Raw genomic sequence first — 15526 nt, 5'->3', positions numbered from 1 at the left:
TCGCCCTCCCGTGGACTGATCATCTACTGGTGCCTTTCACCTGGACCACATTTAAGCCACCCCCCATGAGACCCACGGTAAGACACGCCAGATCCTGGGCGCAGCTACCAGCCGATGAATGGGCAAGTAGACTCGCGATTGACCAACCCTCCTACAATGAGGATCCATGTTTGGCCAACCAGAATTTCGAAAACTGGATCACACAATCCCTTGAAGCCACTCTCCCCCTGAGTAAAATAACACTGAAACGTTCCCATAAAACTGCCTCCTGGTACTCAGAGGCTCTCAGGGAAAAGAAACGCCAATGCAGGAAAATAGAAAGACAATGGCGTCTAGATTACTCTTTGGAGGAAAAAAGCAGATACCGAGAGGCTATTAATACCTACAAAGCCGAGGTCAAAGCTGCCCAATCTGTATACTTCTCTGATAAAATCATACTAGCTAAATCCAAACCTAAGGAAATTTTTCAAATACTGAAAAAACTTACAAAACTTCCATCTTCTAGCTTACACGAGGAAAAAACAACAGCCCACTGCAACGACTTGGCAGATTTTTTCCACCAAAAAGTTAATAAAATATATTCATCATTCTCCTCTACAGCTACTGTCCCTATAGCTCAGGACCAAATAAATCTGGGAGACACTTTATCAGAACCCCTACCAACACTGGACCACTTCCCCCCTCCAGACCTTGAATCCTTGGAGTCCATTGCCCGCAAGGTAAAATCTGGGACTTCATGCGACCCAGCACCTCCAGAAGTCATGATGTTAGCATCTCAGGTCACTTTACCAACCATTATGGACCTCCTGAACGCCTCCATCACCTCTGGCACTGTCCCTCCCACTTGGAAGCGGGCCATGGTCCGAGCGCTGCTAAAAAAAACCAATCTGGATCCCTCTGAGTTTAGCAACTACCGGCCGATTTCTCTGCTTCCCTGGGTGAGCAAAATCCTTGAGAGGTACATCAATCTCCAACTGGTGAATTTTCTCGAAAACAACCAGTAGACCCAGACACGGAACAGAGACTGCCCTCCTAGCAGTCACTGAGGAAACCAGAAAAATCCTAGATCAGGGGGGGTCAGTGGCAGTGATCCTCCTTGACCTAAGTGCGGCATTCGATACGGTCAGCCATGACACCCTGCTGAGCCGCCTCTCGAGTGTCGGAATAGTGGATGGAGCTTGGCTATGGCTCAAATCCTTCTTGAGTGACAGATCATTCAAAGTATTTGAGGGAGAGACAGTGTCCATGAGTAGGCCGTTGAGGTGTGGAGTCCCACAAGGCTCCTCTTTAAGCCCTGCGCTTTTCAACATCTATATGAGACCACTGGCTGAGGTTGTTCGTCCAGACACTCAGGCACCCATACAGATACTCAGACAACCAATCAATAACCCATATAGATCCTAATTTAGCTACTCACTAACCCATGCAACTGCTTACACACCAACTGACAAAATAAACTGTGTGAATGTCTGTATCAGTCACTAACCCATGCATTCAGTAAGACACATTTAATCACTCAATTATACAGTCAGTCACGCACCTACTAAATCATCCATCCAGACACTTATACACCCACCCATTCTTCAATATACCTTGGCATATGTATAAAACATATTTAAACTTGATAGAAACACACAGTCACTGGATGATGTCATCAGTGATGTCATTTGAGATTTCATTAGTGATGTCATCAGTGATGTCACTGACCATGTCATGAATGATGTAATATGTGACGTCATCAGCAGTGCATTGCGAGGGCGCGAGTTATAGTTAGCTGAACTAACTATAACGGCCGAATTTCTCTGGTTTTGTACGAGTGAAATGTCCAAATAACTATAACGTCCCTGAAAACCTGTGGTACAGTTTTTTAAATGGTAATTTCTAACTATAATGTCCCTGAAACCTATGGTTTTTTCAGTGAATTTCAAAGGTTTTTTTAAATGCTAATTTCTAACAATAATGTGCCTGAAACCTATGGTTTTTTTCCGTGAATATATATATATATATATATATATATATATGTATATATATATAAACATCTACAAAAATTCTCCCCGACACTAAGCCCCTGACCACAGACAGGGCAGTAACGGCGTGCGGGAATCCGGGTACTCCGCTTATATCCAAAGAAAACCTCACTGGTCCAAGAACAGTGAAGAACACCAGACACCAGACTTTGGGGCATATCACCAAGGAACGGCAATGAATAACGCAAAGCGCATTTAGCGCTTTGTTATTCATCGCCATCTATCTCTGTAATTTATCGCCCTGGTAGCGCGTTATCAACAACGCGTTGCTCCAGGGCGATAAAAATTCCAGAGATAGCAGGGGAAATCACAGTTTTGCAGGGAACATCGCTGGTTTTCCAGCGATGTTCCCTGCAAAAGGGCAATAACCTTGCTGATACGAATCTGTGGTCGTAGCAGCATAATCTACCCCCTATGTTAGGGATGGGTAAGTCAGGATTTTAGCAGACGTTAGTTTTTAGAGAAAACAGCGGTTTTCTCCCAAAACTAACGTCTGCTAAAATGCTGAGGCAGCCTTGTAAATATCGCGATGTGCACATCAGCGATATTTGCACGGCTGTACTGCCCAGTGACGCCCACTTTGCATCTCATTAGAGATGCAAAGGGAGGCGTCGGGAAAAAGGGTGCTAACATGCGATTATGCATGTTAGCACCCTCTTGTAAATAGGGCGATAGTTTTGTCTCCGCTTTTTTGGCTTTTAAAGCCAAAAAAGCGGAGATAAAGCCCTTGTTAATATGCCCCTTTGAAGGTAACAAGTGCTTTGTTTGCGCATACATCTAAATGGCGGCTCGCTTCTCAATATTCAATTCTGAGGCGTTTCGGCTCCAGTGGAGCCTTGTTCACAGATGAGCTGTAAAGGTAATTTGGGGCGTGACCTGCACACTTTGTCTGCCTTATCAGGACTACACCATCGCGTCGTAGTCCTAATATCCTCAATTATCAAAGGTGCATTGCGAAGGAAATCTTAGGCACTTCTTATTTAGTTTAGTTCATATCTGTACTTCCGTTTTCCTTAATCATTATTTCTTTTTGGGGCTAATGTAGACTTCATATATGCACATTATCCTTCGCAACCGTAAAATGCTCAAAAACAGGCCTTGATGCCATATTCATATTTTAGCAAAAACAACAGTTGATGGACAGAATGCAGAACAATGTCATACATTCACCCCAGTACAGAGATCTGGGCCTAAATCCATCGTCTTTTTGCTCACCATGCCATTCCAGTTTGAACCCAGCCGTATGCAAATCAGGCATGACCCTGTGCCTCATGGGAACAGTCCAGCCCGAACTGCCAAGCAAGGTCTTTCCTGGACTGGAAGCAAGCATCCTAGGACCAGTTTCGGGGTTTCACCCCTCTTCAGCCAGGATAGCTTGATTCCAGTGGTATGGAGAGCTCGGGACTCACGTCTGAGCATACCCGTCCCACTCGGGATGACAAATGCAAAAACAACAGTTGATGGACAGAATGCAGAACAATGTCATACATTCACCCCAGTACAGAGATCTGGGCCTAAATCCATAGTTTTTTTGCTCACCATGCCATTCCAGTTTGAACTAGGCCTGGGCGAAGCACTACGCTACGCTCGCGTAGTTTGCGAAGTTCGCGCTACTTCGCACTACACGAACTGCATATAGCACAGTGCGAACACGCGTAGCGTGGTGTTGCGTAGTGCTGCGGTCATTTTTTGCTTGCTCGCGGTCCTCAACGTCAAGTTGGCGACCGCGAGCAAGCAAAATGACATCCCGGCGAGACTTTTTCCTTGTTCGCGATCGCGAGCATGGAAAAAAAACCTCCCGGTGAGATTCCCAACGCGAGGAGGTCAGGTTTCTCATTGCGAGGGGTCGCGTATGCTCGCGACCGCTCGCGATGAGAAACTACCAGTTCGCGTTGAGAAAGCTGCCGCTCGAGTAAAAATCTACTCGAGCAGCAGAAAACTACAGCTCGCACTGTGCAAGATGCCATTTTCAATGATTGCACAGTGCCGGTTGCTTGTCCGCACTGTGCAATCATTGAAAACAACATCTTGCACAGTGCGAACATGTTACTACGCAGTTCGCGAAGTGCTACGCGTAGCTCGCGTAGTGCGAACTTCACTTTGCGTAGCTTCGCGAAGTGCTACGCCCACCCTTAGTTTGAACCCAGCCATATGCAAATCAGTCTTGACCCTGTGCCTCATGGGAACAGTCCAGCCCGAACTGCCAAGCCAGGTCTTCCCTGGACTGGAACCAAGCATCCTAGGACCGGTTTTGGGGGTTTAGCGGCACTTCTCATTTATTCATAGTCCATACATACCTACCTTAACCACTTTCACCATGTGCATGCCTTTACCACGCATGCCTTTGAATTGTGATGGCATGCGTGGTAAAGGCATATTTGTGGTAAAAGTTTTCGTTGTGGTGCTTATGTTTATGTTTATGTTTGTGAGATTTATAAAGCGCGCAAATACCCGTGGGTGTCTCGGCGCTAAGGACAACAGCAGAGATTTATTGTGCAAATAGCCACGTTTTGGTCATTTTCTAAACGAAAGTAGTGACTGGGAGATTCTGATATGAAGGGGAAGCGAGTTCCAAAGTCTGGCAACAGCGACAATAAAGCGTTTGTCGCCTCAAGCGGCTGTTTTGGTGCGAGGCACTGTGAACAAGGAGGAGGTGGATGAGCGAAGTGCCCGGGTCGGAGTGTAGGCTGCCAGGTCTTTGATCAGAAAGTCAGGTCCTATGTTGCGTGATGTTTTGTACACGATGCACAAGGCCTTAAACATGATCCGGTTCTTCACCGGGAGCCAGTGGTATTTCCGGATCACCTGGGAGATTGATTTGTAGTTTGGGGTTCCTGAAAGCAACCTAGCAGCTGCATTTTGGACAGTTTGCAACTTGTGAATGACCTTGTTCTGGGCATTCAGAAGAAGCCCGTTGCAGTAGTCGATGGTTGACATAATTAAGGTACTAATGAGTGTTTTTCCTGAAGGCAGGGGGAGAAAAGGAAGAATCTTCTTTATCATCCGTAATTTGTAGAAGGCAGCTGAAACTACTGAATTGGCATGAGGGAGAAAGGTAAGTCTGTCATCAAATGTGACTCCTAGGTTTCTTACCTTGGTGACCGGAAGGGGTGGAGGACCTAGAGACAGAGGCCACCAAGTGGAGGACCAAGCAGGCACCAGTTTGCCAAAGATCATGATTTCTGTCTTATCGGAATTTAGTTTAAGACAATTGTTGGTCATCCAATCACTAATGTCCAGTAGGCCACATTTGAATTTTTCAGCTGCTTCAATACCGTCATTTTGTATGGCCAGCACCAGCTGCGTATCGTCAGCGTACGAGGTGAGGCTTAGCCTATGGCTCCAATTGATTCTAGCTAGGTCTGCCACATAAATATTAAAAAGGGTCGGGCTCAAAGACGAGCCCTGCGGAACTCCACAGGGAAGACTCAGTTGGGAGGACTGAAAGGTGCCGAGGTTAACTGTTTGAGTACGGTTGGCAAGAAAGGATGCGAGCTGATCCCGGGCTTTGCCCCCAATGCCTAGTTCTGCGACACGGTCAATGAGTATGGTATGATTGACCGTGTCGAAGGCCGTGATGGTAGGTCGTTGTAAAAGTATTGGCCTAGTAATTGCATGCGTGGTATTAGTACGCATTGTAACATCACATATTTGTCCTCAAACAACATCTATTCTTTTTTAAGCATAGTTTGTAATAGCTTGTTGTCTGTCTTGACCAAGAAACTTGTTCCCCATATGAAATTTGTGACTTTCCTAATAGCCCAATGTACTGCTAACTTTTCTCTTCCAGTTACCGAATACTTAGTCTGTTCCTCTTTCAAATCAATAGAAAAACATGTAATTGCCTTTTCTCCCTTTCCTTCTTCTTGAACATGCACTGACGCAAATTCTTTCATGCTGGCACTTGCTATGCTTATAGTTTTCACTTTTGGGTCAAGGCTCTGCAGACTGCTTGCTTTATCAAAGTAATTTATTGATCTGAACGCATTTATGGACTCATCATCTAATTTAATCTCATTTGTTATTTTTTGATACACTTTTCATATTAGATGTGTAACTCAAAATTAGATATAATTTTTTACAAATCTTTAGCATTCACAGAAATGTTACTAATTCTTTCTTTTCTGGCGCTGGCGTTTTACATATTGTTTTGACTAACTCTGGGGCATATTATCAAGCCAGGCAATAAAATTATCGCCGCTTTAGCGGCAGAAAATTGCCGCTAAAACGGCGGTAATGGGCTTGATAATATGCTCTATGGAATTCCAATTGAAGCCCATGTTAGATGTCCTTCTCATCTAACATGGGCTTCAATTGGAATTCCATAGAGCATATTATCAAGCCCATTATCGCTGTTTTAGCGGCAGTTTTCTGCCGCTAAAGCGGCGATAATTTTAACGCCTGTCTTGATAATATGTCCCTCTGCTTCTGGCTGGATTTCCACACTTTATAAAGTTTGCTCTAGAAAACGCATCTCTGTCCTGTTAAGTTTACTCACACTGGTTTCACCCTTTGCAATTATATTTAATTGATTCAGGACCCCACACTCAGGTTAAGTGAGATTACCAGCTGAAGCGGCAAAATAGAGTTAAGTTTTAAACCAGCAGTCAATTGTATCCTCTGTATTCTCCTCCAAATGAACCAGATCCTCTGTTTCATTCAACTTATAATTGAATAAATGATTAAAGAGCGAACTAATTAGTTATTGATTTCGGTTAAGAGTAGACAAAACAAATTCAGGTGTCAGAAGTAAAGTGAAAAATACTGAGGACATTACTTAATTATACAGAAGCCTCACGTCAGGTGCTCTCTGTCGACCTGTGAACAGGCTTGCAAGAGGCACTGTGGCCACAAGTTCTGACTTCAGTTTCCTAGTTTTAGTCTGAGGGGTTCCCACACCTGAGTCTATTTCCTTCCCCTCCACCTTCTAGCACATTGCTGTATTTTTGGTGCCTGCACACCAGGGTCACTATGCTGTGATATTTGTCACTCTTTTTACCACATTTCACCCACCTCTGCATATATCACCTTCCGCAACACAACTTGGCATAGGCTATCCTCACTCGCTCTACCATATCAGTCAATTTGCTTTGGGGGACAAGGTTGTCTTATTTGATTGTGCAAGGTAAGTGGTTTTATTAATTTTATTTTTCCTATGCCGCCATCTGTCGACGTACCCCTTCCTGCCCCACCTCTCTTACCTATACCAGCATCACCTGCTTCAGTTTCATGACCAGGCAGACAATAGGCAAGGCTTCATCAAAGATCTCAATGCTAAGATTCCGAAGCCACCAAGATCATCTGCGGCATGCCCCAAAGACCATCCCTCAGCCCTACCCTTTTCAACGTCTACATGGCACCGATTACCAACATAGTCCGCTCTCACAACCTCAACATCGTCTCCTACTCCGACGACGCTCAGCCGATCCTCTCACTCACCAAGACCCCGCCACCGCCAAAACCAACCTCCATGAAGGATTGAAGGCCGTAGCCCACTGGATGCAGAACAGCTGCCTGAAAATTAACTCAGACAAGACAGAGGTCCTCTTCCTCGGCTCCACCCCCTCCACGTGGGACGACTCTTGGTGGCCTACCACCCTGGGAGCTGCACCCACACCCACCAACCACGCACACAACCTGCGGTTCATTCTGGACTCATCACTCTCAATGACCCAGCAAGTCAACGCCGTCTCCTCCTCCTGCTTCAACACCCTCCGCATGCTCCGCAAGATCTACAGATGGATCTCCACAGGAACCAGAAGGACGGTCATGATTAATTGATTGATTGATTGAGAAGTGTGATGTGAGGGGTTTTCGACCCAAATCTCTTTACATCACCCTGTTAAAGCCAATAGGAGCACTGAGAATGGCCAAGACTGAGACTGGAACCGGTTTCAATGCGATTCACACCTAGTGCAAGAGGCTGTAACAAAAGAGTTGGAACTCACACAAAATTCATGAGGTTGTGAACTAAGGCAGGGGGCTCTCACTATGTGAGTGCGTTCAAGCAGAGTCTTCCTTAGGGCCAACTATGTCCCAGACAGAACGAAAATCGGTGTCCCCTCTGACTCCAAGGCACCTCCCCAAAGCTCAAAGCTCCTCCCCTCAATATCTCTCTTTTGACAAAATAGCTAAGACCACACAAAGCTTGAAATTTAGTTGATGGATAAAAGCTGGACAAATCATTCAAACAGAACTCGTGTGCTTTGCACTGTTTTAAATACACAGAAACGATCTGAACAGAGACCTATGGCTTGCGAGACCAACCCTTAACAAAGACTGACAAAGCCACTGGAGCTGGATTTTTCACAATGAAAAGCTTTGATGTGTTAGAGTTTTTGTGCATTTATAAAACTGTTCATTGTTAAAAACACGCAAAATGCGGCTTTACACTTGATCCTAAATGTATGCACTTGATGTAATTGCTTTTGAAAGAAATCCACAATGACATGTTAAAGCGTCTTTTTTGTGACTTATGCTATCTAGGTCTCAGTTATGACTTGACAATCTTGCTCAAAATGGATGTCTTCTCCTGCATGTTCTCTGTTCATTATTTCTGTAGCACATAGTCAAGCAAAGTCATATTTGTTTATTTTTATTGACATTGTTCTTGCTTTTCCGGAAGAAATCTTTTCAATATGGGCATAGTAATGTTTCAGACCCCAAGGCCCTTCTGCTAGCTCGCTGTACTGCATTCATACACAGTAGTTTGCTACTGTTTTTGTAACTGATTTGTTCTGCCATCTCCGGTTGACATTAGCATAGAGTAGGCAGAATCAATATTCATCTAGGCAATATGATGTTTAATAAACCTGTGCTCTGATTTGCCAAAAGATATGATTCTTTCTCTTGCATAATGATGATTTTGCAGAAATTAATGTTTTCCTAGGCAATGAAGATGCATATAAACCATAGATTTTGGGGCTGATTAGAGCTTTCCCGAAGACTGTCGGATGCTGCTAGGGATGCTGCCTGATTTATTATTGATGTTGCTGCTCATTTGGGACCTGATTTTGCTCCATATTCTGTATTGCTGTATTTGCAGAGAGCCTTCATGGCAATATCCTCATGCATTTGCATTTACAAGTTCTGTACATCGCCCTTTTAATTTTAGTGAAAAATCTTTTTAAAATGTCTATTCCTGCCCCAGAGCTCAATTACTGAGCTTGTCCTTACTTACTTTACAGTATTTTCATATGCTGTAGGGTTCCTTATCTTGGGGGACACCGTGCCTCAGGAAATTGAGGTTTAGCACCATCTCTGATTCATCGACACTGGGTGTGCTGTTATGGTATTATTTTGGGGTGTACAATTTAGGGGTTTCCATCAACGAAATGGGATGAGTAGGATAATGTGGTATGAGTGATATCTTACGGGGTATCTGAAGTGGAAACTTCAAATTCGTAAGGGGGTATCAAATGTGAGAGCAAGGATTTAAACTTCAAGAGTGGAAGTTTATGTTGAATGCTTAATCAAGTGTAGTTCACACTAGTAGAAAGCGCAACAAGCCACATCTTCTTCTCAAAAGGGTTTCTATACTTTTAATACTGCAATTACCACATTACTTAGAAATGGTGTCCTATTTTCAATGGAACAGGCCCATGACTCCTGAGCAATGGCCTATGCTTTAAATCAGACAGTACCAACACTTTTGAGTAGGGATGCTTTACTTGGTATGGTTACTTCACTGCAGGCAGCTACACCCAGATTTGGACAGAAATAGCACTTCTCAGCAAAGGTGCTAGATCTTTCATGGGGATCTAGTTCCAAACTTTGGAAAGGCTGTATTACTTTATGAGAAATTGTATTGCTGGTTGAGGGGGATGAAACCCTACTCAAGCAGCAAACACAATCCATCTCTGGGTGAGGCACAAGCAAACCCTAAATTAACCTGTGCTCAACCTTCTGGTAGCTTGGCACAGAGCAGTCAGGTTTAACTTAGAAGCAATGTGTAAAGTCTTTATGCAGCCCTTTACACAGCAATAAAGTACTAACACAACACAAGAAAGATCCCACACCAATTTAGAACAACAGGGTACATTTTTAGAAATAGAACAAGCTCAAAATGAAAAAAATCCAATAAGTAGAACCAGAGATATGCAAGTATAAAGATTTCAGTGAAAATAGTGCCAAAAAACACAAAGCTGCAACTATGGATATCTGGTTGCACCGGACCAGGACAAAGTTCAAGCCGACTGTGATGGAGCTTGGGCTGGCTACAGGCACCCAGTTAGGCTTGTTAAACAAGAGCATCTTAAATCCTGGTTGTGGAGCGTTGCGAGGTCCTGTGCAGAGGATGAGTCACGCAGTTAAAGCAATATGTCGTTTCTGAAGAGCTGAGGAGCTGCGATGCGAGAACCTGCATCATTGTTGAGGCTGCCATTGACAAGAGATTTGCGATGCCTTGACCCACGTTGGTGGAGATTCACACATAAGCGTTTCCACAGTGGACTGCGAGGTCAGTGCAAAGCCTTTGCACTGAGAGACTACTTGCAGCAGAGAGGGTGTAGGTTCTCCTCAGGTTTGCATCATGCAGCAGAGGAGGTGCGTTGGTTCTGCTGGATACACAGATGGGCTGGCAGAGCATCTTCAGGTCCACTTCCAAGGGTCCAGGACTGGGGTGGTACCACTTGACAGGGAAGGACTCGCAAATGGCAGAGTCTAGGTGTTCAGTTCAAGGTTGTTTGAGCCTTCTGTCCCTGAGGCTCTAGTCAGGAGGCCAGCTAATTTGCCAATTCGCCCTTGGAGTCACTCTGAAGTCCTGGGGTAACAAATGCAGGTCTAGTCCTTCTCAACTAGGTAAGAGGGTAGCATGAAACAGGTCAGAACAGCAGGGCAGCAGTTCCTCAGAGCAGCAGTCCAGCAGAGTGGCAGTTCTTTCAGCAGCACAGCACTCCTTCTTCCTGGCAGAATATCCACAGGCCAAGATGTGTACTGAAAAGTTGGTGGCTGGGGTCCAATATTTGCACCTGGTCCTTCCTTTGATGTAAGGGACGTTTCTAGATGTTTCCCTTTGAAGTCCACAGGCTTCCTGTCTTCCCTACCATGGTTCCAGACTAAGTACAGGGGGTATGCAGCCCTTTGTGTGGAGGCAGGACACAGCCTATTCGAGTGTAAGTAGTGCTGTGCCCAACTCCACCCTCCCATTCTGCCAGTGAGGGCCTATCCAGGCACACCTAAGCTCTCTATTGTGTATGGCTGTCTAGTTGGAATACACAAAGCCGAATTGTCAGCTACACCTATTCAGTCATGTCAGAGACAGGCTACAGACACTGAGGGCCCAATTACGAGTTTGACGGTGCGGCAGCAGGACCGACTCACCGCCGCACCGCTAAACCCATGTGAGGACTGTCTGCCCTATAATACATTTTTTAGTCATTGGCGGGCATTTCTTTTGCCGTTCCCAAGACAGCTCCTATAAAATAGGTACCGCGATGGGAATGTCAAAGGAAGTTCCAGCACGGCATGGACTGAAAAGTCCATGCTGTGCTGGAACTTCTGTGCATGCACACAGGGGGGCATATGTTGTGCCCCCCTGCGTGCATCCACAAGGCATGAGGCACAAGGGGACCCTGCCTTTCTTTCCTCACGGCCACTGTTTTCATGGAGGGAAGACCTCCATGAAATCAGTGCTGGTGAGGAAAGTCGTAATATGCTTGGCAGGACCAAGCATATTAATGCCTCTTGACCACTGTGCCACTGCCAGGGAATGGTGGTTCCCTGGCGGAGTCGGCGGTCCCTAGGCGGCACGACCACTAGGGCCGTAATTTGGTGGTTGCAAGACTGCCATCGCCGCGCCACTACAAGTCTGGCGGTCCGAGGACCGCCAGACTTGTAATCGGGCCCCAAGTGGGTAAGGCAGGAAAATGCCAACTTTGACAATTTTGAAATTGTGATCTAAAATCGGATTTCTCCATGAGAGAGGCTTTTTCATTGCAGTTCCAAAAACACTAACATGAACTGGTTACCTGCTCCCATTTGGAAATTATCACTTATTACATGTAATAAGGTAACTCCAATGTCATCCTATGGGAGAGGCAGGCCTTGCAGTAGCGAAAAATGAATTTAAAACTAAAAACTAAAAAGTATATGTCCAACGTTTTAAATACACTGCTCCTTGCCCTCTGGGCTGTCGAGAGTGATTTACATGTATTAAAAAGCAAAGGTTTGGCCTGACAACGTTTTTTTTTGCCAGGTCGAAACTGGCAGTTTAAAACTACATACACATGCTCAAATGGTTGACCTGAGACATGTTTAAAGTGCTACTTAAGTGGGTGGCACAATGAGTGCTGCAGGCCCCTAAAAGTATTTAGTTTACAGGCCCTGGACACAGATAGTGCCACTTTACTAGAGACTTACAAGTAATTTAAAAATGTTAATTGGGTATAAGCCAATTCCACCTTTTTTTAAGGCGAGGGCACAAGCACTTTAGCACTGGTTAGCAGTGGTAAAGTGTGCATAGTCCTAAAGCCAGAAAAAATGAAGTCAGCAAAACAGGAGAGATAAAGGCAATACCAACAGGGTCGAAACATGCAAGCCGCCTAACGTCATCAATAAGCATACAAATGATGTGAACCTGATTCAAGATGGCTGCAGGTTTCACTGATCTCTAAAGTAGGTGAGGCTTGATTGGCTGGTTACCGCTCAGGGGATAAAAGTGGCCAGTCTTCTTATTTGATCGGCATCAAGCCTAGTGTGACTGGAAACGTAATACAGTGTTCTATCTGATCACTTCTCCTCTCACTTCTCATTGTCTCATTCCAATCAGTGAAATGAAGATTAATGGTAACACCTCTGTGGATGTTTGCTTGCAATTAAAATCACTCTTCTTGCTCCCGAACCTGCCTGCTCATCACTGTTGTGACAAGGCAATAAATGATTGTAGACTGGGTTCACGTGTGTACTATTTATTAGTACCAACCCAAGGAACAACAGGAAAACAGCCATACATTAACCCCTAGTCTGCATTTGTTGGGACAGGAAGTCTTCTGCATATCTCTGGAGAGAGGGCTCCCCCTGCCATATGCTACTCTCCAGGCAGTCACTCAAAAGTTATTTTATGGTTTCTAGATTCCTACTTCAGTGAGCATGACAATCATACATGTCCACTGAGGGCTTCCCCGTTTACATGGATTGAGACCCTAGAGCTTGGCTCTGAGGTCAAAGGGGCATGCCTAATGCACCACTATTTTTCAGAGAGTGGCTACTGCCCTGACTGTGGTAGACTGTCAGTGGTGGCAGCAATACATCTATAGTCGGGAGGGGTGAGTCACTAGCCACCCTCCTGATCAAGTCTCTGCAGTCTCCCCCTTGCCTGGGGTCGTGCTGCCTTTGTTTACCTAGCGATACCAAAGGGGATGATGGACGGAGCGTTTGAGCAAATCAAACACTCACCCCCAGTCAACTGATCTGAGTTTAATTCATCATCATTCTTTAGCTCACTCCACCACCCCAGTTCAGACATGGCCATATGCAAATCAGTCTAACCCTGTGCCTCATGGGAACAGTCCAGCCCGAACTGCCAAGCCATGTCTTCTCTGGACCGGAAACATGCATCCTGGGACGGGTTTCGGGTCAATAACCCTCATCAGCCAGGCTATCTTGAATCCAGTGGCAAAGTGAGCAAGGGACCCACGCCTGGGCATACCCTGCCAACTTAGGGCGAACAAAGCGATACCAAAGGGGATGATGGACCTGGCTTGGCAGTTCGGGCAGGACTGTTCCATGAGGCTCAGGGTCAAGACTGATTTGCATATGGCTGGGTTCAAACTGGAACGGCATGGTGAGCAAAAAAACTATGGATTTAGGTCCAGATCTCTGTACTGGGGTGAATGTATGACATTGTTTTGCATTCTGTCCATCATCTGTTGTTTTTGCATTTGTCACCCCGACTGGCAAGGGTATGCCCAGACGTGGGTCACATGCTCTCCATGCCACTGGAATCAAGCTATCCTAGCTGAAGAGGGGTGAAACCCCAAAACCGGTCCTTGGGTGCTTGTTTCCAGTCCAGGGAGGACCTGGCTTGGCAGTTCGGGTGGGACTGTTCCCATGAGGCACAGGGTCAAGATTGATTTGCATATGGTTGGGTTCAAACTGGAATGGCATGGTGAGCAAAAAAACAATGGATTTAGGCCCGGATCTCTGTACTGGGGTGAATGTATGACATTGTTCTGCATTCTGTCCATCAACTGTTGTTTTTGCATTTGTCACCCCGAGTGGGAAGGGTATGCCCAGACGTTGGTCTCGTGCTCTCCATGCCACTGGAATCAAGCTATCCTGGATGAAGAGGGGTGAAACTCCAAAAACCGGTCCTAGGATGCTTGTTTCCAGTCCAGGGAGGACCTGGCTTGGCAGTTCGGGCTGGACTGTTCCCATGAGGCACAGGGTCAAGACTGATTTGCATATGGTTGGGTTCAAACTGGTACGGCATGGTGAGCAAAAAAACGAGGGGTTTAGGCCCAGATCTCTGTACTGGGGTGAATCTATGACATTGTTCTGCATTCTGTCCATCAACTGTTGTTTTTGCATTTGCCTTTTTTTACCTGACGTGTATGAGAGCCAGTGGATGTACTGGGGAGGAATGGCGAGTTGAGCCATTGTGTGTAATATAAGCTGTTCTGCTGTACATCCAAGCTCCCCTGACCCCTTCCTAATTGCTTGGAGAGGCCTGGTGGGCTGAGGTAGAACCTCACTCAGTTCTTATCTGGGTTTAGCTGTACTAACTCTGCTTAGATTACTCCCCCTTCTCATGGTCCGTGCCTCATGGTCTGGAGTTAATTAAAATTCCTCTTTGGAGAATAGCACGGGCTGGTACCAGGGAAGACAGTAGGTCATCTGTGCATGCTTTGGTCACGCATTGAACTCACCATGAATGGTTTGCGATTGGAGGTGTAATCAGGATTCAAAAGTAGGAGAGCCTCTGATTGGATCAGCCTATCAGAGGTGATAAAAGTCTGGCCTTAGTGGTCAGAAGTTGTTCAAGACTGGCCTGAAGAGGGGGCTCACACCTGGTCCATCCAAAAGAAGCCAGCCGTGACACGGTGTGTGAAGGCAAGATAAGACTCTTGCTCACTGAATTTGGAACTTGAGGACATTTTCCCTATGACTGATAGATTCTGCTGCAAAGAGTTAGATGAGGATCAAGGGCATCAGCAGCATGGGAAAGGACCAGTTGTTTCTGTGAGACTTGCTGAGTTGGCGCTTTGAACAAGGAAATTGCAGACAGTTTTGCAAGGAGGAAAGGAAGCTTGCAACACATCAAGGGAGACAGAGAAGGGGAAGCTTGATCCCAGTCCTTGAAGGTGAGATCGCTTTGCCCAGACCCCTCCCCTGCGCTGTGGAAGCCTGTGTGGAAAGAAAGCTTGCAGCACATCAATGGAGATGAAGAAGGGGAAGCTTGATTCCAGTCCTTGAAGGTAACATTTTTTGCCCAGACCCCTCCCCTGCACTGTGGGAGCCTGTACAAGCAGTAACTGTGAATAGAGGCTAGTGAAACAGCC

This window comes from Triturus cristatus, chromosome 5_2 (genome assembly GCF_964204655.1).
Source record: "Triturus cristatus chromosome 5_2, aTriCri1.1, whole genome shotgun sequence".
Taxonomy (NCBI): Eukaryota; Metazoa; Chordata; class Amphibia; order Caudata; family Salamandridae; genus Triturus; species Triturus cristatus.
This window is presented reverse-complemented; position numbering follows the sequence as displayed.